The sequence below is a fragment of the Anolis sagrei genome, chromosome 2, assembly GCF_037176765.1.
Source record: "Anolis sagrei isolate rAnoSag1 chromosome 2, rAnoSag1.mat, whole genome shotgun sequence".
NCBI lineage: Eukaryota > Metazoa > Chordata > Lepidosauria > Squamata > Dactyloidae > Anolis > Anolis sagrei.
Window position 1 is genome coordinate 10746278 of NC_090022.1, and position 15844 is coordinate 10762121.

At 45.6% G+C, this 15844-nt stretch overlaps 1 pseudogene; it reads right to left on the bottom strand.

The window, feature by feature from the left end:
- Nucleotides 1-3395: 3395 nt before the first annotated feature.
- On the bottom strand, nt 3396-15032 carry LOC132766116 (zinc finger protein 436-like; annotated as a pseudogene).
- Nucleotides 15033-15844: the final 812 nt, after the last annotated feature.

Sequence of the window (15844 nt, forward strand, 5' to 3'; positions counted from 1 at the left end):
CAGCTAAGAGGAAGAGGACTGAGGAAGATACTTTAAAAACACCTGCCTCCTGGCTGTTGCTTACTACATCTGCCTGCCACCTCAGAATGAGAAGGAAGAAATCCTGCTGCTACTCTCCCCCTCCCAAGGCAGCTAAGAGGAAGGGGACTGAGGAAGAGTTTTAAAAACACCTGCCTCCTGGCTGTTGCTTACTACATCTGCCTGCCGCCTCAGAATGAGAAGGAGGAAATCCTGCTGCTACTCTCCCCCTCCCAAGCCAGCTAAGAGGAAGGGGGCTGAGGAAGATACTTTAAAAACACCTGCCTCCTGGCTGTTGCTTACTACATCTGCCTGCCACCTCAGAATGAGAAGGAGGAAATCCTGCTGCTACTCTCCCCCTCCCAAGGCAGCTAAGAGGAAGAGGACTGAGGAAGATACTTTAAAAACACCTGCCTCCTGGCTGTTGCTTACTACATCTGCCTGCCACCTCAGAATGAGAAGGAAGAAATCCTGCTGCTACTCTCCCCCTCCCAAGGCAGCTAAGAGGAAGAGGACTGAGGAAGAGTTTTAAAAACACCTGCCTCCTGGCTGTTGCTTACTACATCTGCCTGCCGCCTCAGAATGAGAAGGAGGAAATCCTGCTGCTACTCTCCCCCTCCCAAGCCAGCTAAGAGGAAGGGGGCTGAGGAAGATACTTTAAAAACACCTGCCTCCTGGCTGTTGCTTACTACATCTGCCTGCCACCTCAGAATGAGAAGGAGGAAATCCTGCTGCTACTCTCCCCCTCCCAAGGCAGCTAAGAGGAAGAGGACTGAGGAAGAGTTTTAAAAACACCTGCCTCCTGGCTGTTGCTTACTACATCTGCCTGCCGCCTCAGAATGAGAAGGAGGAAATCCTGCTGCTACTCTCCCCCTCCCAAGCCAGCTAAGAGGAAGGGGGCTGAGGAAGATACTTTAAAAACACCTGCCTCCTGGCTGTTGCTTACTACATCTGCCTGCCACCTCAGAATGAGAAGGAGGAAATCCTGCTGCTACTCTCCCCCTCCCAAGCCAGCTAAGAGGAAGGGGGCTGAGGAAGATACTTTAAAAACATCTGTCTCCTGGCTGTTGCTTGCTACATCTGCCTGCCACCTCAGAATGAGAAGGAGGAAATCCTGCTGCTACTCTCCCCCTCCCAAGGCAGCTAAGAGGAAGAGGACTGAGGAAGAGTTTTAAAAACACCTGCCTCCTGGCTGTTGCTTACTACATCTGCCTGCCGCCTCAGAATGAGAAGGAGGAAATCCTGCTGCTACTCTCCCCCTCCCAAGCCAGCTAAGAGGAAGGGGGCTGAGGAAGATACTTTAAAAACACCTACCTCCTGGCTGTTGCTTACTACATCTGCCTGCCACCTCAGAATGAGAAGGAAGAAATCCTGCTGCTGCTCTCCCCCTCCCAAGCCAGCTAAGAGGAAGAGGTCTGAGGAAGAGTCTTTAAAAACACCTGCCCCTGGCTGTTGCTTGCTACATCTGCCTGCCACCTCAGAATGAGAAGGAGGAAATCCTGCTGCTACTCTCCCCCTCCCAAGCCAGCTAAGAGGAAGGGGGCTGAGGAAGATACTTTAAAAACACCTGCCTCCTGGCTGTTGCTTGCTACATCTGCCTGCCACCTCAGAATGAGAAGGAGGAAATCCTGCTGCTACTCTCCCCCTCCCAAGCCAGCTAAGAGGAAGGGGGCTGAGGAAGATACTTTAAAAACACCTGCCTCCTGGCTGTTGCTTACTACATCTGCCTGCCACCTCAGAATGAGAAGGAGGAAATCCTGCTGCTACTCTCCCCCTCCCAAGGCAGCTAAGAGGAAGGGGACTGAGGAAGAGACTTTAAAAACACCTGCCTCCTGGCTGTTGCTTACTACATCTGTCTGCCACCTTAGAATGAGAAGGAGGAAATCCTGCTGCTACTCTCCCCCTCCCAAGGCAGCTAAGAGGAAGAGGACTGAGGAAGAGACTTTAAAAACACCTGCCTCCTGGCTGTTGCTTACTACATCTGCCTGCCACCTCAGAATGAGAAGGAAGAAATCCTGCTGCTACTCTCCCCCTCCCAAGGCAGCTAAGAGGAAGAGGACTGAGGAAGAGTTTTAAAAACACCTGCCTCCTGGCTGTTGCTTACTACATCTGCCTGCCGCCTCAGAATGAGAAGGAGGAAATCCTGCTGCTACTCTCCCCCTCCCAAGCCAGCTAAGAGGAAGGGGGCTGAGGAAGATACTTTAAAAACACCTGCCTCCTGGCTGTTGCTTACTACATCTGCCTGCCACCTCAGAATGAGAAGGAGGAAATCCTGCTGCTACTCTCCCCCTCCCAAGCCAGCTAAGAGGAAGGGGGCTGAGGAAGATACTTTAAAAACACCTGCCTCCTGGCTGTTGCTTACTACATCTGCCTGCCACCTCAGAATGAGAAGGAGGAAATCCTGCTGCTACTCTCCCCCTCCCAAGCCAGCTAAGAGGAAGGGGGCTGAGGAAGATACTTTAAAAACATCTGTCTCCTGGCTGTTGCTTGCTACATCTGCCTGCCACCTCAGAATGAGAAGGAGGAAATCCTGCTGCTACTCTCCCCCTCCCAAGCCAGCTAAGAGGAAGGGGGCTGAGGAAGATACTTTAAAAACACCTGCCTCCTGGCTGTTGCTTACTACATCTGCCTGCCACCTCAGAATGAGAAGGAGGAAATCCTGCTGCTACTCTCCCCCTCCCAAGGCAGCTAAGAGGAAGGGGACTGAGGAAGAGACTTTAAAAACACCTGCCTCCTGGCTGTTGCTTACTACATCTGTCTGCCACCTCAGAATGAGAAGGAGGAAATCCTGCTGCTACTCTCCCCCTCCCAAGCCAGCTAAGAGGAAGAGGACTGAGGAAGAGACTTTAAAAACATCTGTCTCCTGGCTGTTGCTTACTACATCTGACTGCCACCTCAGAAGGAGAAGGAGGAAATCCTGCTGCTTATCCCCCTCCCAACCTCAAGCCAGCTAAGAGGAAAAAGGGGACAGAGGAAGAGACTTTAAAAACACATGTCTCCTGACTGTTTGCTTATTATTTCTGTTGTGGTTTTATATAGTATTTAATGTTTTTATGTGCATTTTGATATTATGTATATTACTTGTTGCCTGTAAACCACCTTGAGACGCCAAAAGGCTGAGAAAGGCAGTATACAAATACAGCAAATAAATAAATAAATAAATAAATAAAATCCCAGCTAGCTTACCGACTGTTAGGAATTGTGGGAGTTGAAGTGCAAAAACACACGGAGGGCCAAAGTTTGCCCATGCCTACTTCACATAAAGAAACTTATTTTCTTCATGTATAAGACCCAGGGACTAAAAGTTTGCAAAATAGAGCAAATTCTGATAGTCTATAACAAAATAAATGATATATAACATGGTTAATTCTATAATAAAGAGATTGATTTTTTTGATTTATTTTGCATTAAATGAGTCTGTGCCAGGAGCAAGAAAATGGACAATAAATTGTAGCCAGAGATATGATTTGTACATCAAGGGAAATAATAGCGCAAGCATCTTTTCCTTTTGTTTTGCCTCAACAGAAGCACTGTGTTCAATTCTAGAATCGCAGTTGAAAAACAACATTTGCAAAGGAGAAATTTGCAACCAAGGTGCTAAAGGAGCTGGAAACAAAGCCCAAGAGGAACAATTGATGGAATTACATATGGGTTTTCTTTTTCAGTGTAGGTGACATCATATTTAACCTTCTGAAGGATTGTAACAGGGAGGTTGCTTTCTGCTGCTCCAAGAACAGGACCTCAATTTAGGGATTCAAATGACAAGAATGAGAACTCCACCAAGTCTTAGGCAAACTTGTCACATGGTCCTGTTTGAAATCAGATGTTTATGCACAACTGCTGACCAAGGGAAAGCCAGTTCAGTCCCATGGTGATACCAGTGTCCAGAGAAGCAAAAGAGTTCTCCACAACAGATCCAAGTCAAACAAAGCAAAACAAAAAACAAAAACCTTGAACACCGTTCGAAACCAAGGAGAGAGTTATTTAAGAAATCAGTCCAAAGCCAAGCCAAGTGCTTCTCCTTGAAGCCAAGGAAGTCACAAACTTTCATCGAGAAATGTTGAATGTCTACAGCACTAGAATGTCCAGCACCTGAAATGTCCCTATTGCAAGTAATTTTATTACTTTTGTCCCAGCTCTTTGGATGGTTATTCTCCTCTATGAATTCTCTGGTGGCTCAAAAGGGATGAACTCTGGGTAAAACATTTCCCACACTCCTGGCATTGGAATGGCTTCTCTCCTGTGTGGATGCTCTGGTGTCTCAGGAGAGATGATTTGCAAGGATAACTTTTGCCACATTCATGGCATTGGTATGGCTTCTCTCCTGTGTGGAGTCTTTTGTGCCTCACTAAGGCTGAACCATCAGCAAAACATTTCCCACACTCCTGGCATTGGTATGGTTTCTCTCCTGTGTGAAGTCTTTTGTGCTTCACCAAGCCAGAACTGGAAGCAAAGCATCTCCCACACTCCTGACATTGGTATGGCTTCTCTCCTGTGTGAAGTCTTTTGTGCCTAACCAAGCATGAACTGGAAGCAAAACATTTCCCACACTCCTGGCATTGGTATGGGTTCTCTCCCGTGTGGAGTCTTTTGTGGCTCACCAAGGCTGAACTGTCAAGAAAAAATTTCCCACACTCCTGGCATTGGTATGGCTTCTCTCCAGTGTGGAATCTTTTGTGCCTCACCAATTGTGAATTGTAAACAAAACATTTTCCACACTCCTGGCATTGGTAAGGTTTCTCTCCTGTGTGAAGTCTTATGTGGCTCAGCAATTGCGAACTGTAAACAAAACATTTCCCACACTCTTGGCATTGGTATGGCTTCTCTCCTGTGTGGAGTCTTTTGTGCTTTGCCAAGGCTGACCTGTCAGCAAAACATTTCCCACACTCCTGGCATTGATATGGCTTTTCTCCTGTATGAAGCCTTTTATGGCTCACCAAGTCTGAACTGGCAGCAAAACATTTTCCACACTCCTGGCATTGGTATGGTTTTTCTCCTGTGTGGACTCTTTTGTGCCTCACCAAGCTTGAACTGGAAGAAAAACATTTCCCACAATCTGGACATCTATATGGGTTTTCTCCAGTGTGGACTCCCTGGTGGCTCACAAGAGATGAACTCTGAAGAAAAAATTTCCCACTTTCCTTACTTTTGTGTGGTTTCTCACACTCCTGGATTATGAAATCCTCGGTTCCTTCAAAGATTTCTTCTTGGCACAGATCTGGCAATCTGTAACCAACCACATATTCTGCTGATACTTTCCATTTGAGATGGCTCTCCTCAGGATGGAGTGTCTTGTGAAGCACAAGTGCCACATCTTGGGCAAAACATTGCCCATATACATTGCATTGGTAGGGCTTTTCTCCGGCAGAATCTTCATCTTCACTCTGGGCTTTCTGGCCCTCGTTGTGTCCCAAATGCTTCCTGTGTTCGCTGTATACATTGCTCTTCTCCCCGTTATCTACTGTGAAGAAGAAGAACAGAAACAATCATTGCTCAGCGTGATTGATAAGGACTCTAAGGAAGTGGGATAAGAAGTGAATGCAATTTTCCTGCTTCTTGGCAGGGGCTGGACTGGATGGCCCACAAGGTCTCTTCCAAACCTATAATTCTGTGTGGATAAAAATGATCCTTAAAACAACATAGATATGGAGGAAAAGAAGATATAAATGTTATCGTTTCCCCACCGAGTAAAGATGGACATGGTTTGACTGCCTAGAGCCTCTAAGAGAGGGATGACTAACATATGCTCCAGAGGCTACCTGTTGTTCAGCCCAGCCTGGCTTTTTATTCTGTCTCCTTCTCTCTGGGGGAATGGGTGCCTTTCCCCCACACATTCAAATGCTTGTCTTTTTAGACTTTACCTAATAGTAGTCCCGTATAGACTACTGCAATGCTCTCTACGTGGGGTTGCCTCTGAAGACTCTGAAACTACAACTAGTCCAACGTGCGGCAGCCAGATTACAACAGGAGTGGAGTACAGGGAGCATACTACTCCTCTGTTGCGCCAGCTCCACTGGCTGCCAATCGGCTTCGGAGCACAATTCAAAGTGCTGGTGTTGACCTATAAATCCCTAAACGACTCCGGCCCAGTTTACCTGTCCGAACAGATTCTCTCCTACGAACCATCAAGGTTGTTGGAACTTCTGGAGGGGCCCTGCTCTCGGTCCCACCACCTTCGCAATAACGTCTGGTGGGGACGAGAGACAGGGCCTTCTCGGTGGTGGCCCCTCAGCTGTGGAACTCTCTCCCGATAGAGATCAGATCTGCCCCCTCCCTTCTGACTTTCAGAAAGATGGTAAAATCTTGGCTCTGGAACTTAGCATTCTCAGATTGATGATTAAATCAATAACTGTTGACTACAAGGCGGATGGTGGTGAATTTGTGATTTACCTTGACAAATTGCCTTTATGTAATTCTTGGTCTGTATTTTAATGTGTTTTAATGTATTAATGTACTATGATTTTATTATGCTTTAGTTTATTTGTATACTGATTCTCTGTTGTTAGCTGGCCTGAGTCCCTCCTTGGAGGTCGAGAAGACCGGGTTATAAAAGCTCTAAATAAATAAATAAATAAATAAATAAAATACCTTGCTATCATCCATTTCACAATTGTTCCCTCCTTTTTCTTCCCCAAACCTCCAGTTCTTTCTCCCCGTGTTTAGTTAAGGTTGGATTGTTCTGCTCCAACACAGAAGGTCCCATATCTAATTCCAAAGTATGGCAGAGATAGTTACACTTTTACCATCAACTACTGAATGGGACCCTTACAGATTTTTGAAGGTTGCTATAAATGTGAGTTCCAAAGGGTAGATTTGCTTGATAAAGTTGGGAATATGCAAGATAGTGACTGTGGAGAAAAAGAGGAGAACAATAATGAAGGCTGAGAAGGGAGAAAACCAAGAGGGTGTGCAGGACATCCAGATATAGTGGAAAGTTTACCATTTGAAAGAGAGGGGCATAGAGTTTGATTGTTGCTATATGCCTCTCCCAGTGCACAATAAAACCCCGGTCCCCAAGCATTCACAAGCGCAGAACATAGAATGCATTATATTACAAGTCACCATCTTGTGAATGAGTGAAGCTAGGGGCTGTTTGTGTGCTGGGAGAGGCAGCGTAGAAAGAGAGCTTAGCTGTCAGACATACAAAGTCTGCCCTGCCTGGTTGGGAGGAAAAACTATGTTGAATACCACACTGATAAAAAGATGTATAGCCGCGTCTGCTTATCTGAAGCCAGGGGAAGTTTGTTCTTTTTGATGATCCATTCTCTGGTCCATCTCTCCAGCCAATCTGCTTCCTCCCTCTCCCTGCCTCTCTCTCACACACACACTCACAGAGAGAGACAGTAGTGTGACTGATCTGGGGTGATTACTCTTAATAGGTTTTCCAGGGGTGGCTGTTGCTGTCAGGGAGTGTGGTATGCTTGGACTTGACTCCAGTTATGGAAGTCTTCTGACTGTAGTATGAATTGGTGCCAACATCACTGTTACTCAGACACCAAGTCAGTGTTAAACACATGACATGTATTTCTAACACAAGACCTGCCTTGGGAATTCTCAGAGATTGTGATGAGTTAGCATCCTGCTCCAACCAGGGAGCTGCTGACTGGGATCCTGCATTTTGAAATAGAAATCCCCATCATTGCGGGAGCCTTACCAAGAGAGTCCACCATCCCATGAATCTCCTCCGTGATCTGCACGTGCAAGGCTTTCTGACCAGAACTCAGGAGAGCCCACTCCTCCGGGGAGAAATGGACAGCCACGTCCTCAAAGGCAATTGGGCCCTGGTGGAAAAAGAACACATTTCATTTTTACATAAAGGAGTCAAGAAGAATACTTACCAGAAAATCTGTAATGACAAGAAAATCTTTTAAGTACATTTCCATTCCTGTTGGTTGTTTGAAAGGGCTAAGGCCCCCCATGCCATAGTTTAAGCTTTGTAGAGACTTCCAGTTGGTCACAGTCAAAACCTTTTCTTAATGGATATGTGGAATCAGAAATGGAATCTGGACATGTTCCAGTTTTCATTGTGGTGTACTAAACTGTTATTTCAGGTGAGGCCTCACCAAAGCAGAAAGGTTGCCATGACTTCCTTTAATTTATTTATGTATTTACAATATTTATTTATGTATTTACAATATTTATTTATGTATTTTAAATATTTATATTCCACCCTTCTCACCTCACAGGAGACTCAGGGCGGATTACAATGTACATATACATGGCAAATTTTCAATGCCATAGGCATACAACATATATAGACAGACACACAGAAGCTATTTAACATTCTAGCTTCATGACGGTACTCTGGCCACCTGATGAGCTGTTGCTTCACCATTTGTGACACTGATGGAGTACTTCCTCATTCTTTGCTTGCTTGCTGGAGATTTTATGGCATTGTAAATTACTTAAATTAGCCTCCCTGCAGAAGCGGTAGCTAAATTTCCTACTTGACAGATGCAACTGTCTTTCGGGCTGCAAAGGTCAACAGCAAGCTACACAGATGGTTGGAAGCTCACTCCAACCCGGGCTGGCTTCGAACTCATGACCTTTTGGTCAGTAGTGATCTTGATGCAGCAGACTCCCAGCCAGCTGACCACAGTCCCAGTGCTATATTCACTATACTCCTTTGGATGCAACCCAAAATCCCATAGGCTTTTAAGGTGGTTGTTGGGAATCAGCCTGTGTTTGTGTTTCATAATGCTCAGGATCATGATGCTCTTGATGTGGGGCATGATGAGAGAAATGATGGTGCTGAGGCTGAGGTGCAAGAAGGAGATGGTTTGGTCAATGATTTTCATGCAGACAATGACAGAGAGGCCCCAGTGCAAAGGGCAGTTTCCCATGAGAATATTCCTACTGGACTTAAGGATGATGGTTTACTCCCTCTTGCTGTAAACTCTCAAGATTTGAGTTTGGAAAACAATCTGACACTTGGAAATTTTAATGAGCAGCCAGAAAGGAAGTTGAAAAATAGGCGGCTAGAATTCAGCCAGGATCGACAACAAACTCAATGTTTACGTCGCTCCGAAAGGCTTCGTCAGATAAGAGGCAAGAGTGGGGGAAAACAAAATCAATTTTTGGGCTTTGGGATATAAGGTTTGCTTCAAGAGAAAGCCTGTTAGATCAGGCAATCACGTTCATGTGCCATGGAAATCCTATTCAAGGGGTCTTGTTCTTATAGAGATTTTTACCATTGTGCTGTGGTCTAGCACCTTCTGGATTATCTTTGTAACCTGTTGATTCCTGTCTGGATAAATACTGCCTTGGATTGTTTTTCTATCTTTTGTGGACATTGCTTTGAATTACTGCATTTTACTGATTTTTTACATTTTGAAATTTCCCTATTTTTACAAGCATTTATTTCTACTGGCTATTTTACTCAGCTTCAATAAAAAGGATTGGTTTTTCACTCAACGTGTGGTGTGCTTTAAAGTCAGAGGGTATCGTTTCTGATCTGGAATGCAACAGTGGTGCAGCACACTGATGGCTCATGTTCAACTTGTGGTCTACTAATACTCCAACACTGCCTTAGTGTACTATCCCACATTTATTCTTGTTGAAATTAATTTCGTTAGTTTTCACTCACATGTTAAGGTCGTTTTGAATTCTGATCCTGTGATCTGGAGTATCAGCTATCCCTCCTAATTTGATGTCACTTGCAAACTTGAAAAGCAAGCCCTCTAAACCTTCATCCAAGTCAATAAGAAAGATGTGGAATAGCACTTGGCCCAGGACAAAACCATGCAGCACCCCACTAGTCACTTCTTTCAGGGATGAAAAGGAACCATTGCTGAGGTCCCTTTGTCCATTCTTAAATATAACGAAAACTTTGCCTCCTCCAGTCTGCTTGGACTTCTCAAAGAATTCTCAAAAATTATTGCCTGTGGTTTTGAAATTTCTTCTGTTAGTTCCTTCAGGACTCTTGGATGTGGTTCATGTGGCCCTGGAGACTTGCATTCATTGAGACTGGCCAGCTATTCCTGGACAACTTCTTTACCTATTTTGGGTTGCGTTTCCCCTATTACCTCATCTGCTCCATCTTGCTCAAGTAGAATACTGATTCCCTTTTGGGAGAAGGCTGAGGCAACATTCTACCTTCTCCCTATCCCCTCTCAGAATTCACCACCTACTCCATGCACAGGGCCAATAATTCCTAGCTTTTAGTTCTTCTACTGACAAAACCCCTTTTATTGTTTTCAATCTCTCTGGAAAGCCTGAACTCATTTTCTGCTTTAGCTTGTTAAACTTTTTCTTTGATTATGGTGGTTAGTCATCTGAATTCTTTGGTGATTTCCCATCTTTCCATTTTTTGTACTTGTCACTTTCAAATCTTAGCTCAGTTGAACATTCTTTGAACATCCATTCTGGTTTCTTTAGACCTTCAGTATCTCACTTTTAAGAAACTCCTATTCATCATTTCAACAGATGTTCGATAATTAAGCCTACAACTAATGACACCTAGGCAGCTCCTCTCTCAGGAATCCTCCTGCTTACCTGATTCAGTTCCACTCCATCACAAAGGGGAAGAAATGAGTGTGGATTTGTCGGCAACAACATCATTCCAGCCCCTGGAGAGAGAGAAAGGTATGGAAAGCTGATCATATAAACATATCTCAGAGGTTACAATTACAGCCCTAAAAAGAAACCAACGAAGAAATGACTCTACGAACACAGGGGCATTCTCCAACCCAGGAATATGTAAAGATTTGGAGATTAGGACTTTTTATCTCATTGTCCAGATCTGTAGCTTTCTGGCGATGAAATTACCTCACGAACAAAGTTGGAAGGCTTTAATTCAAAAGCATGCATTAGGGAACGCAACAAAGTTCCAACTGACAGTTTATTTCCCTCACTCCTCAGCCTGGTCCCTCACCTACATTGCTCCCATTTCCATGGCAACCCTCTCCCAGATTTCAAATATACACAGGACAGGTCTAAAGCATGGCCTAATTTCCTGGCTTCACACAAAACCAGGAAATAAGGTCATGATACTCATTTAATGCTGTGAATAGGTTGGATTTTCAATTGACTAAAGTTATTCTTTCTTGTCTGTCTGTCTTCCAGGTGAGTTTGATGGCTCATCTTATTGAATGGCTGATATTTTAGTCCCATTCAACAGTATGCAAATCTAGAAGTATAACAATGAAGAAAACTCCAAATCACACTGAAATCATACCTTTTGCAACCAAATGCCTATTTATATGCTCATCTCCCCCTATGAACCAGTGCAGGCTTTAAGATATCCCGGGGAGGTAATTCAAACAAGTTTTTGAGAACGCCTAGTCCCAGCTGTTCTGTGCAATAGTTACACAGCTTTGCACTTCATCCCATGCCCACTTTCCTTTGTTACAGTTCTGCACTTATCCCATTCCCTTGTCCTATAGCCTAGCCACATTTACAGCAGTTTACCGCCACTGGTTGATGAGTGCTGTTTTACTGAGTTTACTCAGTTTTATATGTCTATGTGTTTTACTCTATTGTATTTAATATTGTGATTTATTTTATGTTTTGTTTTTAGTCACCTTGTGCCATGTATAAGCCACCCGTAGTTACATCAGGAAGCTGGTGGTTCAATATAAGAATAAAGTTATCATCATCATCATCATCATCATCATCTCTGGGTCAAATGATGCTGCATGTATCCAAATCACACTGAAATTATACCTTTTGCCACCAATTGCCTACCTATATATGCATCTCAAGGCCAAAGCATCCTTCTCTAGCTCAAACCGATTGTGGATGTGCTACAATCCCCCAAAGGGGAAATTACATAAAACACTAAAACTCCCAGAAGTGCTCCTTCTTACCTTCCAAGGCTGTAGTCCCATAGTCTTCCTGCTTGAGCTCCTTCTGCTGGAGGCTCTGGGTGGTGTCTAATGGAGGTTTCTCTGATTCAAAGACATCAGGGTGGACTTTAATGCAGTTATTTTGGGCCTAGAAGAGCACAGAAAATCCCTTAAGTAGTATAGGTAAAGGTTAGAAAAAGATTTACCCCCAAATGCGCAGAAACTGCATTTTGAGATTGGCCATATTTCCCCTTCCATCACATTAAATGTTCTATCTGTTGTCAACAAATTTGAGTAGAGCAGCAACTGTGCTTATACTGGATATGGAGGTGAAACAGGAGAGGCAGAAAAGGTGGGAAAAGAGGCCGAGGGAGCAGAGTCTGACTTATCTCTATCATAGGTCCCATCTTGGAAGGAAGGCAGGATGTATGTTCAATCTCTCCACCAGTCCCAAGGTGAGTGAACCCAAGAGGCAATGCTCTCACCTGTCCTTCCTGCTTCTCGTCCTCTGCCCGACTCAGGAGGAAGCCTTCCGCCAGGGCCACCGCCTGGGAAGAGGTCTCTGCCCCACACTCTCGGACCCAGCTCCCCATCTCTGGGGGCAGGATGCTCAGGAACTGCTCCAGGATCACCAAGTCCAGCATCTCCGCCTTGGTGTGTTGCTCTGGCTTCAGCCACTGGCGGCAGAGAGAGTGGAGGCGGCTGCAAACCTCTCTGGGTCCCTCGCCCTCTCGGAAGGAGGAATGCCTGAAGCGCTGGCACTGTGTGTCTGAGCTATATAGGTCCACACTCAGGAATGTCTGCGTAGTTCTTTCCCAGAATTCCCCACTGCTTCCTGGGGCCCTGTCAGCTTCAGGTCCAGGTGAGTTAGGTCTTTCCATGTTGGAACCACTCTTTGATGAAGAAGCAAATTGGGTCCGAGATGCTTTTCCTCCCTCTTCCATCAAGAAAAGAAATCCCTGAACAGGCTCTACTCCAAAATTCTTAACCAACCATCACATTTCCTCTGTGAAAGAAAGACAAAATTAGACAAAGGGCTTTGGAACATTTTTTCTTGGAGAATAAAAAAAACAAGCCCTTTATTTATTTATTTCAGAGCCAGGTAATGCTGGGCCCTCCTTCCACTTGGGTCTCTGCTTTTCCGGCCTCCCACTGATCTCCCATTCAGTATTCAACATTCCAGTATTCAATATTCCAAGCACTATTATTATTCACACCGTTCCGAATATTCCCTGTGTGGAATATTCAGAACAATGTGAATAATAATAGTGCTTGAGTTGAAGATATAGATGTAATAATTACAGCAAATGCAAGGCTTCTCTTCCCTGCTCCGTTCCCTTCCTCTGTGATACCTTAGTTCTAATCTACTAATCAGACCTTCATAACCCTCCTCCCCTTCTGTGATCTCCTTTTCCTTTGAAACATATTTTCCTTTGAAACGTGTAATAAAACTACAAGAAAGGGGATTCCACCTGAACATGAGGAAGAACTTCCTGACTGTGAGAGCCGTTCAGCAGTGGAACTCTCTGCCCCGGAGTATGGTGGAGGATCCTTCTTTGGAGGGTTTTAAACAGAGGCTGGGTGGCCATCTGTCGGGGGTGCTTTGAATGCAATTTTCCTGCTTCTTGGCAGAATAGGGTTGGACTGGATGGCCCATGAGGTCTCTTCCAACTCTAGAATTCTATGAAAAATTTAAGGGAGGAGGGAGAGGACCCGGGCAGGCAGGTGAGTGGGTTGGCAAAGGAAAGCCATTGGCCCCTCTGCCTGCCTATCTCTCTCTCCTAGAATCATAGAATCAAAGAGTTGGAAGAGACCTCATGGGCCATCCAGTCCAAACCCATTCTGCCAAGAAGCAGGATTATTGCATTCAAATCACCCCTGACAGATGGCCATCCAGCTTCTGTTAAAAAGCTTCCAAAGAAGGAGCCTCCACCACACTCCGGGGCAGAGAGTTCCACTGCTGAACGGCTCTCACAGTCAGGAAGTTCTTCCTCATGTTCAGATGGAATCTCCTCTCTTGTAGATTGAAGCCATTGTTTCGCGTCCTAGTCTCCATGGAAGCAGAAAACAAGCTTGCTCCCTGTGGCTTCCTCTCACATATTTATACATGGCTATCATATCTCCTTTCAGCCTTCTCTTCTTCAGGCTAAACATGCCCAGCTCCTTAAGCCGCTCCTCATAGGGCTTGTTCTCCAGACCCTTGATCGTTTTAGTCGCCCTCCTCTGGACACATTCCAGCTTGTCAATATCTCTCTTGAATTGTGGTGCCCAGAATTGGACACAATATTCCAGGTGTGGTCTAACCAAAGCAGAATAGAGGGGTAGCATTACTTCCCTAGATCTAGACACTATGCTCCTATTGATGCAGGCCAAAATCCCATTAGCTTTTTTTGCCGCCGCATCACATTGTTGGCTCATGTTTAACTTGTTGTCCACGAGGACTCCAAGATCTTTTTCACACGTACTGCTCTCGAGCCAGGCATTGTCCCCCATTCTGTATCTTTGCATTTCGTTTTTCCTGCCAAAGTGGAGTATCTTGCATATCTTCCCCGCTCCGTTCCCTTCCTCTGTGATACATTAGTTCTTATTAGTTCATATTTTCCTTTGAAACGTGTAATAAAACTACAAGAAAGGGGATTCCACCTGAACATTAGGAAGAACTTCCTAACTGTGAGAGCCGTTCAGCAGTGGAACTCTCTGCCCCGGAGTGTGGTGGAGGATCCTTCTTTGGAGGCTTTTAAACAGAGGCTGGGTGGCCATCTGTCGGGGGTGCTTTGAATGCAATTTTCCTGCTTCTTGGCAGAATAGGGTTGGACTGCATGGCCCATGAGGTCTCTTCCAACTCTAGGATTCAATGAAAAATTTAAGGGAGGAGGGAGAAGACCCGGGCAGGCAGGTGAGTGGGTTGGCAAGGGAAAGCCATTGGCCCCTCTGCCTGCCTGCCTGCCTCTCTCTCCTCCCAAGGATCCCCCAGTTGGAGAACCTGATGACCCTCAATCTCATGTTAGTCCATGCCTGGGCCCACTCCAGTCCTCCCTCCAGGTGTGTTGGGCTTCAGTCGCTCTTCGGCCCTTTGGAGAAGGAATAGGAAGAAGACTCACCAGAAGGAGAGGGATGAGGAAGAGAAGGAAAAGGCTGCAAGGAGGTGGTGGAGGAGGAAGAGGCCAAAAGGACAAGCTCTCCTCTCCCAGCCAGGCAAGGAAGGGTGAAGGGAAGGGAGTTTGGTTCCTAGAGGGACAGGAAAGGTGGGTATAAGGAGGACCACTTCCTTCCTGCCTCTCTGGGAACCCAACTCCCTCCCCTTAACCCTTCCTTGCCCAGGGTTACACTGGAAGGAGGAGAAAGAGCATCTCTCCAAAGTCCTGGAAGCAAGGGACTGAAGATGAAGGCAGAGATAAATAAATCCTTGCCTTAAGAACAGACAAGCATCCCAAGCTCTGAGGATCACCTGGGAAGGAATCCCACTGGAGCATTGCAGCACACCCAAATACCTGGGAGTCCCTCTGGACCGTGCCCTGACCTACAAGAAGCACTGCCTGAACATCAAGCAAAAAGTGGGCGCTAGAAACAATATCATACGAAAGCTGACTGGCACAACCTGGGGATCACAACCAGACACAGTGAAGACATCTGCCCTTGCTCTATGCTACTCTGCTGCTGAGTATGCATGCCCAGTGTGGAACACATCTCACCACGCTAAAACAGTGGATGTGGCTCTTAATGAGACATGCTGCATTATCACGGGGTGCCTGTGCCCTACACCACTGGAGAAATTACACTGCTTAGCCGCTATTGCACCACCTGACATCCGCCGGGAAGTAGCAGTCAATAGTGAAAGGACCAAGGCAGTGACATCTCCAGCTCATCCCTTGTTTAGGTATCAGCCAGCACGTCAACGACTTAAATCAAGAAATAGTTTTCTAAGATCTACAGAGACAGCCCCAGCAAGCGAGAGTCCAAAAGTGGCAGGCTCAAACCCAGAACCTCAATCAATGGCTGATACCAAATGAGAGACTCCCCCCTGGGCACACAGAAAACTA